General features: G+C 42.6%; 1 protein-coding gene across 1 annotated transcript in view; it reads right to left on the bottom strand.

Annotated features, from left to right (window-relative positions):
* LOC119650420 overlaps window positions 1–16,665 on the bottom strand; it is a 212,094-nt gene that overhangs the window by 103,152 nt on the left and 92,277 nt on the right. The gene's annotated exons all lie outside the window — the stretch shown is intronic.

The following is a 16,665-nucleotide window of genomic DNA, read 5'->3' as shown; positions in this document are numbered from 1 at the left end:
AGCTTTGACATAGAAGACTAATTAATAATATCCCTTAACCTGGGGGACGGGAATCCAGTCCATTTTATTTCATCGCTGGAAGCGCTGAGATCGAAATAGACTGGACCCCGGTCTTCTGGGTTAAGGGTTGATCGATGCGTAAACAAGTCGTACTGGTAAAACAAGCTCCGTTTTGAAGCCTGAACACCCGCAGTCTGAACAGGGAACCCTTAATGCCCGTACAAAGTACAATATCGATCCAAGAAACTAATTAGCGATCGCATGAAGCTGTCAATAGCAAAAAACCAAGTGAAAGAAAGAATTTGGAGTTACCTTTATACTCATAGTGGAGGATATGCTTTACCATCCATTACCAAATTCACACCATTTAATAAAAAGCGCTGTGCGATCTATTTGAAAATCGAATTTTGAAATTTTAATGTTCAGCTCCACAACCTCTAACCGAAGAAAAGGGTCAAGTCGCAAAGACGAGCTCTGTTGTGTGTGAGCTGTGTTATTCCCCACTCCCCCTCTCCTCTCGAAACGACTTATAACTCATTGCCGTCAAAATAACATTAAAATTCTGCAAGGCGACTACAGCGCGAAGTTTGAAACGAAGAAGAATCAGAGACCTACTACTGGCAGAAACAGTTTTCATCACACTGCAAATAACAATAGCCAATGATCAATTAACTTTGCATCCAGGAAGAACATGGATATAAGTTCTATTTGTTCTTACATCGTGACATTCATAAATTTACTTGTAGGTCGAAATGGTGGCTCTAAGATGGCGAAGAGGTAGACGGGGCAGCAACCCTGTCGACTGACAAGTGGTCAAGGAGAACTTCCACTTGGAGGAACTGGGAAACGCTATATACATATTGACTTGCAGGTCGCGATGAAGTTGGCAAAAACTTCAAAACCTAGCTGGGGTGATCAGACCCGAGTCTACACAGCGACTCACCTGAAGTGGCTACGGCCACGACGCCTCACCCGAGGTTATCTGGTACCATGGGAACAGGAGTTGCCCTCCGGGTTCATATGTTGTGTTATGCCCCGCATCGTGGGCAGAGTCTAAAATTTTCTCTCTCTCAAGCGTGGAGTTGCGCTGTACAACTCGGGTACCATACTCCTTAATTGTCATAGAGGCCTGTTTAGGTAGGCCTTGCATAATAGTATGCAGTATAAATGTTCAGACTGCACTCAATATAAAATTCTGCCAGTCTGTCAGTCAAAACGAGGCTCTGATGGGGATCTCCAAATAAGTCCGTATACGAAGAAGATCGGGGGGCTAGGCGGAGTGGGTGGGTACTTACGTAAAACCACCAGGGCTTAATTGTATGTCAAAATGTAACTACCTCATATAAACAGCAGTCACACAAACAGAAGCCACGTTTCTTCTTCCGCGTAGATGGTCTGCAGATAGAACCAATGACAATGGCGTACGAACAAGAAGTGAAAGCCCACTTCATAACAACACTGGCACCAAAGTGGTTGCAATACAATGAGGGAGTACCAAAAGCAATTGGAGAAACGGTAGGACGCCAAACATAGACAAAACCATTGACGCTAAAACATAGATAAAACCATTGACATTGCTGTCCCAGTAGAAGTAGTCTTGGTAGCTATCCGACAAGACAGAAATAATAAGGAATCTTACCTTAAGATTGGGCACAATAGTTCTTTAAGGACGCGATGCGACTTTCCCTTAACAGAATAATAATACCTTAAGATTCTCACAACATTCTGCTTGAAACTAGAAAGAACGATAGATTCACAAAATGCAACGATAACCTATTTACTGTATCCGCTCATCCTAAACCGAAAAGCGGGAGAAGTAAGCACCCCGCCATCAACTATTCGAGTGCCGAGCCAACGTCAAGGTTTGTGCTCATAAGGTTTACAAGAAAGCAAGAGGATCGACAAGATGAACTTAATCTGGAAAAGACTACCAAAGAAATATCACCAGGACTAGAAAATACAAAAAAAAATCCACGCGTGATTACGAAAAATTAAAATTAAACTAAGAAATCAGAAGGCACTTTTTCAGACTTGAGGGACGCCAGTTTGTACATGGACTGTACAACGAAGGCTCCAACGGGCTGGGTTGTGTGATCATCACCCAGCTAGAAAACCGCGTCTGATGCCTCAAACCAAACGGGAAACGCTTGAGTATGAGCTTGAGTGAGCCAATGAGTATAAAATGTTGATGAGCGGAAGAATGTGATCTTCTCATGAGAATCGAAGTTCAGTATTTCTCTCTCCCATGAAATTCAGTATTTGCGCCGCAAGATCGGAGAGCAGCTTACAGCAGTGAATGTACAACTTAAGGATTTTTTCCGTATCAACACATTGGATAATTGATGAGACTGGTAATTAGAAAAACATCCTAGAAGAAAATTTGATATCTGTTTTGAGGAAAATTTTTCATATAATTATTAAGTTATTTTCTAAAATGTTTTTCTTTCTTGACATTCCCATACTTGCTAATTATTGACAGGTAAAGAGTTACTTTATGCCCTCTGATTTGGAACTTAAAAGTGCACTCAAAATATTTCCTGCTTATCTCAAAAGGCAACTAAAAGGGAAAAAAATTAACTATTACCGAAATATCAGCAGCGCCTTGGATAGAAACTGACCACACGGGTACGACCTTTGGGTATCGAAAACGGACTATGATTGGTATCTGGAATGTGCCCACGTCCCTAAACAACGGTAGCGAGGGTCCTCAGATTGCTCGCTTTCTCCAACGATATAAGCTGGACATTCTGAACCAAAGTGAAGTAATATAGTGGGGGGGGGGGGAGAGAGGAAGGATTCTAGAGAGTACTCCTCTGCCTCTTGTTACACTTATGGCAATGAGCGCATTTCTACAGCTTGTATAGCCTCATCAATAGGGGCACATGATTCAAGCATAGAACCTCACATAAGGTCAGCTGGGTTTGAACTGACCGAGCATTCGAATCGACCACTTCGCGATCAGCAGTGGATTTCAGAATTGTCCCCTCAATATGCGTAACAATAGAAGCACTGACATCGGCCCCAAAAGTGATCACCATCTGACGGTCGCTTACCTTCGCTTGCATGTTACGCATGATTAGAGAAGTACGATCCCCAAATTCGATCAAACAGCAGATACATTGTGTAACCCACCTGAGAGTATCAATAAGCATTGGGTACTGTGCAGATCCTACCACGTCTCGAAAACACGTCACAACATCTTGCTGGCACCATGGATCGCAGTGAGTGGTAGCAAACATGTGTGGAGTGGCAAAAGGGAAGTTATTATTGCACTGATCAGATAAACGAGAGATGTCGGAAAACGCAATGATTTGAGAAGTGCATACCGCATCACGAACTTGCATATGATCGCAAATCTTTCGATGGTTCTGTGAAGAATGGTAACGGTCGACTCGCCATCCACTATGATACGCAATTGAATAGGTGGAAAGAATACTTCGGTTCTTAACCATATCACATCCGATGAAGTTCCGCCTTTTGTTGATCTAATGTTCTCCAAACAGAAGAGGAATCATCTCGGTCATCAATTCGCTGGAATTGACCGTGTCCCCGCAGAGTTATTTATAGCTACAGCAGCAATTTCTGCAGATTTTTGCTTCCGCTCCTACGAAAATCTTGAGAATCCGAGACCTTTTTCAGAGAGTGGAAGAAGGGGATGATCGTTAAGGGTTCCAAAGAAGGGCACCCGTTTTGAGTGTGACAGTTAGAGGATTATCTGCGTGCTCTCTGCCGTAGCAAAGATTATAGCTAAAATAATCCTGGAACGCATCAAAGAAAACCTCGAAAGTTTGATCGACAGAAAGCAGACTGGTTTCCGCTCCTGATCGTCCTGCATTGATCACATCAATACCCTACGGATCATTTTGGAACTGTGCCTGAAGTTCAAATCATCGTTCCACCTGCTCTTCGTCAATTTTGAGAAAGCTTCTGACAGCCTGTACAGTAATATATTTGGTGTGTTCTACGCAGCAGGCTCATCCTAGAAAAACTAATAGCTTTTCTCATAGCAACATTTGGTGGTGCAAAACGCCACATGTTGCATTGGGGAGAAATCTCAGAGGAATTTGAGGTCCAAAGCAGAATCCACCAGAGTTGCATCTTGTTACCGATTTTATTTCTTCTTGTCATTGGTGACTTTCTTCATACTGTCTTACCCGGAGGACATGAAGGAGTTCAATGGACAATGACATCTGTTTAGTCTATCACCTAGTGATCAACTTTGGCGAAATCGAGATGCCACTAGAATTGGACTGAAGATAAACACCAACAAAACCAAAGCTCTCAATCTGGTAGGTCATCGCACTCTCTCTAACCAACCCAAAAATCTGATGATGATATGAATCTAAACATCAAAATTACTTGCATGTCAATATCTGCTCAATTAATAATAATGGCATATTCTAATATATTTTTTTAATTTTCTGAAAGCCCCTTTGATCGATACTAGAAGTATAAAATTCTGCAAATTCTGAAATAAAGGACGACATTGGAAAGTTTAATGAAAGTCCAGCTATTATTACGAAAGTTTTAGTAGATGTGTCAGATGGTTACTGTTTAGAGCACCACACCACAATGGGAGGCCATGCTTTAAATCTAACTTGTGATAGAGAGATTTGTATCGTGGCCAAATGGCGCATACGAGTCGACTCAGCTGTCAATACGTATCTCAGTCAAATTAGGGTAATACATCACGCGTAAGCGCAACGCTGACCACATTCACTCCTGGTGTACCGTTACGGTCTTGAAAGAGGTACTCTAACATGCCATCATATGAGAAACGAAATGAATAGTCTGACATACTAAATGTATGTTGGCTCAAGGTTTCGGGGCAGATTCGTGGCCCGCAAGGAGGAAGTAAGCAGGTAATTTGGGATTTGTCTTGCGAAAAACTCACAGCTTGCATCATTATAAAACGCAATTTAAAATATAAATATCGTTCTGACTTCCTGACTGGAGATCACGTGGCTGCCCAAGTCCCCTTTGCGGCAGGAGGAGGACATGATAGCTGGATCCCACCAAATTAGACTGATAAATTTATGCGAACTCAACACTCAACATGAAATCTCTGAAAGAAGCGAGAGTAGTCGAAGAGGTTAACACCTTCCCAAATGTATCCCTAACAAAAAGATTAAAACATATTATATATAAGAGGGAATACGTCAACATTCGGGACAAGCACGGGACAAGAGGTACCAGGCATAAATCTGGAGAACACTCTGATAACCGAGCTGGAAGCTGAAACGAATGGGTAGCATGTTAAGAGTAGGCAAATAGAAGTGCCAACAAGTACAAACTGTATTGTCATGGACACTACTCAAGGTTGTCCACAGGGTAAGTTACAACCACCGCTAACATGGCGCATGGTAGTTGTTGGGCTCTTAGGACAGCTAACAAACAGTGGGGTACAGATCCAGAGTTACGATGACGACATTGTGATATGATGTGGTAGAATCTGGAATAAAAATTGCTAGTACCTGAAAATGGGACTGCGTATTAATCCAGCGAAGGCTACTATAGTACTAGGAAGTACAAGCTTGATCACCTGCGAGCCATTAGTTAGTTTGCTATGATGTTTAAATGAGAAACAAAGGACAAACAATTGGGAATCATACTAGACCAAGAATTACTCAGGAAGACGCATGTTTGGAACATATGTGGGAAAACTACAAGAGCTTTGACAACTTGTAGGTCTATAGCGGGAAAAAAGTGGGGATATACCCTGAAAATACTGCGCTAAATATATACTACAATGGCAAATCCAATGATTGCCTATGGGACAGTAATCTGGGCAGATAGCCTAACGGTATCCCTGGAGGTCCATCTTAGATTCCCTCCTGAACATATAGATTCAGGCAAGGAGGACGATCTTCAGAATATCCAAGAGCATCAGTGAGGGTAACTGTCTAAATCGAAGGAAGATTAATATTCTTTCTAGGTGATATCCCGAATTGCTGCTACCAAGGGATGTCATAACAACGAGGTTTAATTTCGATATGAAGTTTGGAACATGTTGGAGGAAAAAGACTAACTGGGAGAGCCTAACAGTGACCTATGGCTTAAACCAACAACTTATTGTCTAGTACACTGACGAATCCCTAACATAAACAAGTCGGGAAACCGGAAGCTGGACGCTTCAGGTATGAAAGGTTTTGTGTATTTCTTAGTACGTAGCACGTAATATATCCATATATTATGTGAGAGTATCCACTTTCGGGAGATATTGACATTCATAGTCTTCAATTTTCAAAGAAACAACAAATTTGAGGTATTATAACTTTGTTAATAATAGTGCGATTTCCACCAAACTTGGTAAGATCATGCTCTATATTATAGCCTATATTACTACAATTTCATGGTACTAAGATGAACTTAAGGGGGGTTTCTAACCAATTACAAAAAATTGTAGTAATATACTATTATTAACTTTATTTAAACAGATATCGGCATGGAAGGTATTTCGGAGCCCAGGCACCATATAGTGGCAGCCCCCTGATTTTTTTCAGATTTTTCGGTTTGGTAGTTTCTGAGAATGGCCCCCTTAAAGAAGTGATCACTTTCAATCCCCCGCGCTCCCCACCCTTCCAACGAATGTCAAAAGTAAGATCGGCTTTGAAAAGTACTAATCGAGACCTTTAATTTGATACCCCACATGACTATATTTGATGAAAAAAAATTTTACACCCCCCTTTTGCATGTATGGGGACCCCCCCCTTAAATTCGACGTAAAAGGATGTAATTCACTGTATGCGTGAGCGTTCACAGTTCCCACCTTTCCACCAAATTTGGTGTCAATCGCTATAACCGTCTCCGAGAAAAATGCGTGTGACGGACAGACAGACAGACAGACAGACAGACAGACAGACAGACAGACAGACGGACAGACAGACAGACAGGACTATGGTTTTGTGCGTCTGTTGCTAACCTCTCCACCAAAGAATGGAACTCCTCTGTCGTAAGGCTTGGAGCCGCATAACAGCTGTAAATAGATATTCCGCCTATTTTTGCTCTAGTGAAGCCATTCTCGAGGATCTTGGTGGTTCCTTCTATGGCCCGATTTCCGCATGTCCATATCGCTGCCTTTCCGCTCTTATCCGCGACCCATACTCCACTGTCTAGGTTTTTGTACTGCTCGCAGATAATAGCAACGTCGATTTTGTTTTCGAATATCGTCTGGGAGAGCAGGTCCTGAGCCGCTTGGCAATGGTTCAGGTTTAGCTGTAGGAACCTCATTTGCGCATAGTGTTGATCGCCTTCCTATACACCGGACATGTGCTGCTGCCTGTGATATGGGCGCTGTCAATGTCGTTTATTTGCCTGCAGAACAGACAATTGGGTTTTTCTTCGCAGGCTTTTGCAATGTGGCCTTTATTTCCGCATTTACGACACAGGTCGGACCTATCATGAACGCTAGTACATTTCTTCGCCACGTGCCCAAATTCCAAACACCTGAAGCATCTTTTTAGAGTTATCTGCTCTCGTAGTCGGCAGACGACCCAGCCAATCCGAACTTTGCTGGCTGTGATAGCCCTTTTGGCCGCTTCAAGTGTTAGGCTTATGGACGCAGTTTGTGTGCCGCCATATGCCTTCCTCAGCCGTAAAATATCTCGCTCCTGGACCGACTGTATTCCCAACTGGGATCGTAGCGCTTGACAAATTTCGTCCTTCGTTGTGATCTCGTCCAAGTCTTTACACTCAATGACCACACGATTTTGACTGAGTTACATGAAGAATATAAAAACGCTCGGAAGAAACTACATGTGGCCATCATAAAAAGTAAATGCGAACACTTTAAGCGACTGTGTAATGAAGCTGACGCGAACCCCTGGGGTGGCGCTTATAAAACCGTAATATCGAAAGTTAAAGGCAAACGCTCCCCACCGATCTCTTCCCCTACTCTGCTTGATGAAATAGTAACGGATCTTTTCCCACAGAATGTGTGTACCGCTAACCTTCCCACTGTCGAGATAGACACCGCGGAAGTTCCCACGGTAAGCGAAAAGGAGGTCCTCGAAGCTGCGGATAAAATTGTTGGAAATAAATCACCTGGCTTGGATAGCATTCCCAATAAAGCTCTGAAGGCAGCAGTAAAAATAGCTCCAAATATGTTTGCCGAGGCGTTCACCACATGCCTTAAAGAAGGAGTATTTCCTACACAATGGAAGAAGCAGAAATTAATTCTAGTCCCCAAGCCAAACAAACCTTTGGGTGAAGCTTCGTCCTACAGGCCGATATGCCTTCTAAATAATACTGGCAAACTATTCGAACGAGTAATCTATAACAGATTAATTCGAATTGCCGAAAAGGATGGCGGTCTCTTCGAAAATCAGTTCGGTTTTCGAAAGGGGAGGTCTACAACGGATGCACTTGTCCTAGTAGCAAACATAGCTAAGACCGCACTTGACGAGGGCAAATGTTGTGCAGTGATTACACTTGATGTGAAGAATGCCTTCAATTCCGCTAGATGGAGCAAGATACTTGAGTCCCTAATTAACTTAGGCGTGGCGAAGTACCTGGTGCGTATTGTTGCCGACTTCCTAATCGATAGGACTCTGTGCTGCGAATCAGATGAAGGAATGAAATCCTACCAAACGACATGTGGAGTTCCGCAAGGGTCTGTCCTAGGGCCACTCTTGTGGATTATTATGTATAACGGGGTACTGACCCTAGACCTTCCAACTGGTGTGGCCTCCATTGGTTTCGCGGACGATATTGGTGTGACGGTTGTTGCACGCCTTCTCGAGGAAGTCGAGCTCTATGCAAATGAAGCAGTCTATGAGATTAAATCCTGGTTAGAGAATGCTGGTCTACAGCTCGCAGAGCATAAGACGGAAGTAGTACTTATTACCAAGCGGAGAAAGTGCACTTCCATGAAGATCAAAGTTGGAATGCAAACAATTTATTCCAAGCCTGCACTTAAGTACTTAGGTGTAATGATTGACCAGAGGTTGAATTTCAGATTGCATGTGGAGGGTGCAGCAACCAAGGCATATAACATCGGAGCGCTGGTTGCGAGAATGCTACCAAATATAGGTTGCCCAAGGCCGAGCCGTCGACTGCTTATTTCAAGGGTGGTCAGTTCGATCCTACTGTATGCAGCCCCAGTATGGGCAGATGCACTGGAAAATATAATAAATAAAAGAAAGATTGGAGCTGCGTATCGCATAAGTGTGCTCCGAACATGTTGCGCTTACAGAACAATTTCTAATGAAGCAGCTTGCGTGATAGCAGGAATGATCCCGATTGAGATTCTGGCGAAAGAAATACAACGACTTTACGATCGAACGTACCTCACCGGAGAATCTCCTGCCCGTCGGCGACAGTTCGCACGAGCTGAAACTGTCGCGGAATGGCAAGAGAAGTGGGACGAGTCAGAAAAAGGCCGTTGGACTCACAAAATCATATGGGATATCCGGAAATGGATCGAGCGACCTCACGGCGAAGTAGGTTTCGACCTAACTCAATTCTTGAGCGGACACGGAGGCTATCGAGCATATCTGTACCGATTTGGGCGCGATGATTCGCCATATTGCCCACAGTGTGTAAACATTCCAGAGGACGCAGAACACGTCTTTTTTCACTGCCCCAGATTCGAAACCCAAAGGGCTACATTAGAAGCTACAACCGGGGAGCACTTTACACCCGAAAATATCATGGAGCTTATGGTGAAAGCCAAGGGGATATGGACCGAAGTAGAAAAAGTGATTACAGCCATCGGAAAGAAGCTTAGGCAGGAGGAAGTCATCCGAAAGAATGAACGCGAGAGGAACACGAATGTTGACATGAGCGCAGAATAAATTCTGATCCAGCCCCGCGACGTAATACCAAATGGGAGTCCCGCGGGGAGAGTGGAAGGAGAAGGAGGTGGTTTTAGTGGGTAAGAGTCCCACATAACCGTGTGGCAGGAGCCTGCGGTAGCTTTTGAAGCTTTCCACCTTCCATCGGGGAAAAAAAAAAAGACAGACAGACAGACAGACAGTAAACCGATTTTAATAAGGTTTTGTGTTTACACAAAACCTTAAAAAGGAGCGTGCAACGGGCTCATTCACCATCATCATCATCAACGGCGCAGCAACCGGTATCCGGTCTAGGCCTGCCTTAATAAGAAACACCACACATCCCGGTTTTGTGCCGAGGTCCACCAATTCGATATCCCTAAAAGCTGTCTGGCGTCCTGGCCTACGCCGTCGCTCCATCTTAGGCAGGGGTCGTCTTCCTTTTCTACCATAGATATTGCCTTTATAGACTTTCCGAGTGGGATCATCCTCATCCATACGGATTAAGTGACCCGCCCACGGTAACCTATTGAGACGGTCATGGTATCGCTCATAGATTTCGTCATTGTGGAGGCTACGGAATCGTCCGTCCTCATGTAACGGGCCAAAAATTCTTCGGAGGATTCTTCTCTCGAACGCGGCCAAGAGTTCGCAATTTTTCTTGCTAAGAACCCAAGTTTCCGAGGAATACATGAGGACTGGCAAGATCATCATTCATTGATGTCCAGCCTAAGATCTCGCGCCAATCACCGCCTGCTCGATCTGGATGAAGGCAGCTTGTACGTCTCGGCCGGTTCTTCCCATGATATCGATATCGTCAGCATAGGCCAGTAGTTGGCTGAACTTAAAGAGGATCGTACCTCTTGCATTTACATCAGCAGCACGGATCACTTTCGTGAGGGCCAGGTTAAAGAGGAAGCATGATAGCGCATCCCCTTGTCGTAGAACGTTGTTGATGTCGAATGGTCTTGAGAGTGATCCTGCTACTTTTATCTGGCCTCGCACATTGGCCAGGGTCAGCCTAGTCAGTGTTATCAATTTCGTCGGGATATCGAATTCTCTCATGGCCGTGTAGTTTTACCCTGGCTATGCTATCATAGGCGGCTTTAAATTCGATGAATAGATGGTGAAACTGTTGTCCATATTCCAACAGTTTTTCCATCGCTTGCCGCACAGAGAAAATCTGATCTGTTGCTGATTTGCCTGGAGTGAAACCTCTTTGGTATTGGCCAATGATCTTCAGGGCGTATGGGGCTATCTGGCCTTTCAAGATAGCGGAGAATATCTTATAGATGGTACTCAGCAACGTGATACCTCTATAATTGCTGCACTGTGTGATATCTCTCTTTTTATGTATGAGACAGATAATGCCTCGTTGCCAATCGTCGCTGCCCCATACCTTGAGCACAAGTTTATGAACCACTTGGTGTAACTGGTCGCCGAATTCGGCTATAATTCCATCGGCTCCTGGCGACTTATGATTTTTTTGCCGATGAATTGCACGGACTGTTTCTCCTAAACTTGGTGGTGGCAGTATTTGTCCGTCGTCCTCAGTTAACGGGACCTCCAACTCGCCGATGTTCTGGTTGTTTAGTAGCTCATCAAAGTACTCAACCCATCGCTCCAATATGCCCATTCTGTCGGAAATCAGATTTCCCTCTTTCGGCAGGATGAACATCGAGGTGTATAAGGCTTCATCCTGCTGACTTGTTGGTAAATCTTCCGCGCCTGGTGCGGTTGCTCCCTGTACTTTTCTAGGTCACAGACTTGTTGGTTCTCTCAGGCTTCCTTTTTCCGTCTGTGCAGTCGTTTCTCCGCTCGACGGAGTTCGTGATAAGTCTCTGCGCGTGCCCGCGTTCTTTGAGAATGCAACATTACTCCGTATGCGGCATTTTTCCGTTCCGTTGCTAGTTTACATTCATCGTCAAACCAGCCGTTCCGACTCTTTTTGCGGCTGGGGCCAAGTATGTTTGTGGCCGTATCCACGATAACGTTCTTCAGGTGCTTGTGAAGATCATTTGTTAATGTTTCATCTCCAGGTCCTCTGTTGACTGCGGTTATTGCGGCATACATTTCCCTCTTATAGGTGTCGCGGAGGGCTGTGTTGTGGATGGCTTCAGTGTTAACTCTCACCTGATTATCAGAGGGGATTCTAGGTGATATTGTTATTCGGGCTCGGAGCACCATGCCAACGAGATAGTGATCCGAGTCTATATTGGCCCCCCTATATGTTCTGACAGCCATCAAGGCTGAGAGGTGGCGGCATTCGATCAACACGTGGTCAATTTGGTTGAAAGTAGTCCCGTCTGGAGAGGCCCACGCATGTTTGTGGGGGGTCATTGGTCAAAAGAAAATATGCTTTGAACCAATGAATAAGCACGCTGTGGAAATATACGTCACAGATACATGTGCGTCTTCAACCTCCTCCGGAGGGCACAACATTGTTATTCTAACCGCCAACCAAGGCAGTCAACTATAGTATTTCCACCTCAAATTAACGACATTCCAGATGAAATTTCCAAATCAAATTAACGGCTTAAGACATCAACTTCGCGTCTTTCCAAATCAAATTCACGAATTTCCAAATAAAATTAATTTTTTCCTAAATCAAATTAATGATTTTCCAAATAAAATTAATATTTTTTTAAATGAAATGTAAATTATTTAGTAGTCTAAAAGCTCCCTTTTATATACAGGGTGCGGCAGTATAACTTCCTTTTTTAAAATGCGCGCCACTCAGTTAGTTGATGTCATAGCGGAGCGCTAGTGGTCTCGTTCAAGAGGGGATACTGTAAAGTTTTGTCCCAACACGGTTCAGTCGCCATCATGCGTTGGAATAGTGAGGAGCGTGCCTTTGCCGTTCAGGTTTACTTTTCAAGCGGATGTTCGGTTATTGCAACACAGCGTGCATTTCGGAATCGCTTTAATTTAGCCCCGTTGGCTCCCGTCCGAGACCGCAAATTAATTGTTACATGGGTCACTACATTCAGACAAACTGCAAGTGCGACAAAAGGAAGAACTGGAGTCCCTCGGCCCGTTAGATCACCTGAGAACATTGAAGCAGTGAGAGCGTCAATGTTGCGATCGCCACGGCGTTCTGCGCGCAAACACGCATCTGCCCTTGGACTATCCGATCGTTCTGTGAGAAGAATTCTTCGTGATGATCTTCATTTTCATCCCTATAAGATGGCGATAGTGCAGGAACTTTCAGAACGTGACTTCAATTAACAGATGAACGCGTGTGAGCTTCTTCTTGATGTCGTTCCCGAGGGTGCTATTGTTTTTTTTAGCGATGAAGCCCATTTTCATTTGTGTGGATCGGTTAACAAACAAAACATGCGCTACTGGGCTGACACCAACCCTCGAGAATTGCATCAAAAGCCTTTGCATTCACCCAAAGTCACAGTGTGGTGTGCAATTTCCTCAGCTGGAATTATTGGTCCCTGGTTTTTTGAGGAAAATGAGGTTACATTGACAGTGAATTCGGACCGGTATGTAAACATGCTACAGAATTTTTTTTTCCCACGGCTAGAAAATTTGGATTTGGAGGACACTTGGTTCCAACAAGACACAACAGCACACACTTCAAGAGCATCGATGGCTGTTTTGAGGGAACACTTTCCAGAACGCCTTATCTCAATTAGAGGCGATTTGGAATGGCCGCCACGCTCTCCCGATCTGTCCCCTTGTGATTTTTTTCCATGGGTTTTTTGAAATCCCGTGTTTACGTGAACCGTCCAAGAACCCTACAAGATTTGAAGACCAACATCCAAGAAGAAATTGCCAACATAACACCTGCTATGCTAACAAGAGTCATGACAAACGCCAGAAATCGGTTTACGCAATGTATGGAGAATGGGGGACGTCACCTAACAGATTTGATCTTCAAAACAATGTAAATAAAAACTTTAGGCATGTACCTACATTATAAAACATAAATAAATATTTTCCGATGCATACAATAGTTTTTATTGAGTTTTGAAAAAAGGAAGTTATGCTGCCGCACCCTGTATAATCTTTATTGATTTGATCCTGGAAATTTAATTTGAAAATCGGTAAATTCATTTAGAGAAAAAGTTAAATCATGAATTTAATTTGGAAAGAGGTGAATTTGATGTAGAAAACCTTTAATTTGATTTGGAAAATTATTAATTTTACTTGGAATGTCGTTAACTAGAAGTGGATATGCCGTAAATGAACTCTAAACTCGAATGGGAATGCCTTTCCTTTCCGTTTGTAAGTTTTACAATCTACAATACTACAATCGGTTTACTGTATGTCTGTTTGTCACACGCATTTTGCTCAGAAGGGGTTGTAGCGATTAACACCAAATTTGGTGGAAAGGTGGGAACTGTGAACGCTCACGCATACAGTGAGTTACATCGGTCTACGTCGAATTCCAGGTCTCGGTTAGTACATTCCGAAGCCGGTGTTAGTTTTGACATTTAATGGAAAGGTAAGGAATGCAGGGGGTTGAAAGTGATCATTTCTTTAACGGACCCAGTCACAGAAAACCGAGAAATCTGAAAAAAACTTAGAGGCTGCCACTATATGGTGCCAAGGCCCCGAAATACCCTACATACTGATTTCTTTTCAAATAATATAATAATAGTATATTACTATAATTTTTAATAATTGGCTGCAAAACCCCCCTTAAGTTCGTCCTAGTACCGTTTTGTAGCAATGTAGGCTATAATGTGGAGCATGATTCTACCAAGTTTGGTGGAAATCGCAATATTACTAACAAAGCTATAATAGGTCAAAGTTGTCACTTGTTTGCAAATTCAAGACTTTGAATGTCAATAACACCCGAAAGTGGATATTCTCACATAATATATGCGCATATTACGTATTACGTACTAATGGGACAAATTCACACTCAAATGTCTTTATAAAGGAAATACAGAAAACCTTTCATACCTGAAGCGTCCAGCTTCCGGTTTCCCGACATGTTTTTAGTTTCAGTAAATCTGTGATGCAACATCCATGACGAGTGGGATTCTAAACTGGGAACAATGAGATCGAAAGAATAATACTCAATCGTCTCAACAGGAATAGAATTTTAAAAACTCCTACTGTTTTTTGATGTGAAAGAAAATTAACTTTTATTTTCCTCTCTCCAAACACAAAAAATCTTTCAAATACCTTCCATTATTTCAACCCGTTTCGTAAGAATGTACATATTTGATTACTTTAATCCAGAACTTCTGTACCGGAAACACAATTAACACAAGCAATATATGTACAAACTTACAAAACAACTTCCTCTAATTGAGGTCTTAATCATCAGATGTCAGCTGAAGCTACCCTTTTCGTGATTCTAATCTCCTCTGTAACCTCAGCCGGCAAAATAAACATTTCATCAGAATCAAAACAGCAGCCATTTAGTGCGCACTTAAAACATGAAAGTTCAACAAGCGGAACGCACTTACCTAAGTATGGTTAAGTATGCAATTTTGCAAAGCGAGTGGAAAACGACGCATTTGAATGAAATGCTAACAAAAACCCTCACCTTAAAAATAATCAATTATATGCAAAGCAGGGAATGCATTGAATCAGAAATACTCGTGAACTTACCCAACCACCATTCATTTGCATATACAAAATTTGTAAACACTTCCAACCAACACATTGATAAATTGCCTTACGCTAACAACTTCCTGCTCAGCTAAGATTGAAAGTCTGCAGGGATCGCATGCATTTCTCCAATTACAACCTAATCAGAGAACATAAAAGTGGAATAAAGAAATAGAAAAAAAGGAAAAACTAAATTCAAGATTGAGTTTCGCACGCAACTCCATACGCACGCAAAACAGGTGTAAATACTCAAATAAAGCGGAGCACGTTGGGTATACGCAGTAACCGGCAGAGTACTTTGCCGCCCGCTCTTCCGTTAATGAATTATTCCTCCTGCATAACACACGGCAAAGGCATACATAAAAGTTCATTATAAACCAGAACAAAGGACATTTTAATCCTGTCGTACGGACATCACCGTTCTCATTCCTTTTGGCACTTTCGGTTTACGGATATGTGTGCGAATGTTATGTACACCTTTATCTAAAGGAGGAAGACTGGTTTGACTCTCCTTTCTTCCGTATGTTTGCATTATTTACAAACAGACCCTGATAATGTTGCTCGGCCATAAGGGAAACAAAAGGAGCTTCATTATTTATACCACAATATGGAATACTTCGATCAATATTTCAATACACAAGGAAGGATACTCTTTGTGTCTGATTGCACATTGCCTACTCGTGGCTGGTGCAGTCTTCACCAAAATATTATTGCGCTGGGTTTTTGGTTAATGAACGACTTTAGCATTGATGAAAGTTGAAATTTGCAGTCCTGGTAAAATGTAATTGAGGTTAAGGACATGCAGCAAACCAGAGAACAGAAAATGCATGCACCAAATTGAACGAACCTTTATTCTCAAAGGATTTTTTAATTTTAACAGAACTGCATTATTTTCAATATCGTAGATAGTTCAAAAGCACGAATTAATACTGGAACCTGCCTAGGTAAGGTGGATGTTTAGCTATTTTCGACGTAGATAGAGGTAGTACTCCCTCTTCTAAAATATAATACAATGCACTACGCAGAAGTTCATATTCAACAGACATTGCTGATTATATTTTACGTAAACCGGAATATACATAAAATAGTAATTACTTGAAATCTCTTTATATTTCCACTTAACATTTGTACATCATATTGAATACATATTTACACAAAAAAAGCGACTGTCTAAAACTATCCGAAGACATATCCGGACACGGATACCTTTTCTTAATTATCATATTTCCACTCCATCCAAATAGACATAAGTACAGACATACGTATTAAGATTTGGAATTAAACAGTTTTCTTATGCCAAATCGGCCAGCAATCA

This window comes from Hermetia illucens, chromosome 1, assembly GCF_905115235.1.
Source record: "Hermetia illucens chromosome 1, iHerIll2.2.curated.20191125, whole genome shotgun sequence".
Taxonomy (NCBI): Eukaryota; Metazoa; Arthropoda; class Insecta; order Diptera; family Stratiomyidae; genus Hermetia; species Hermetia illucens.
Note: the sequence above shows the minus strand (reverse complement) of the source record. Positions and strands in the feature narration are given on the sequence as shown.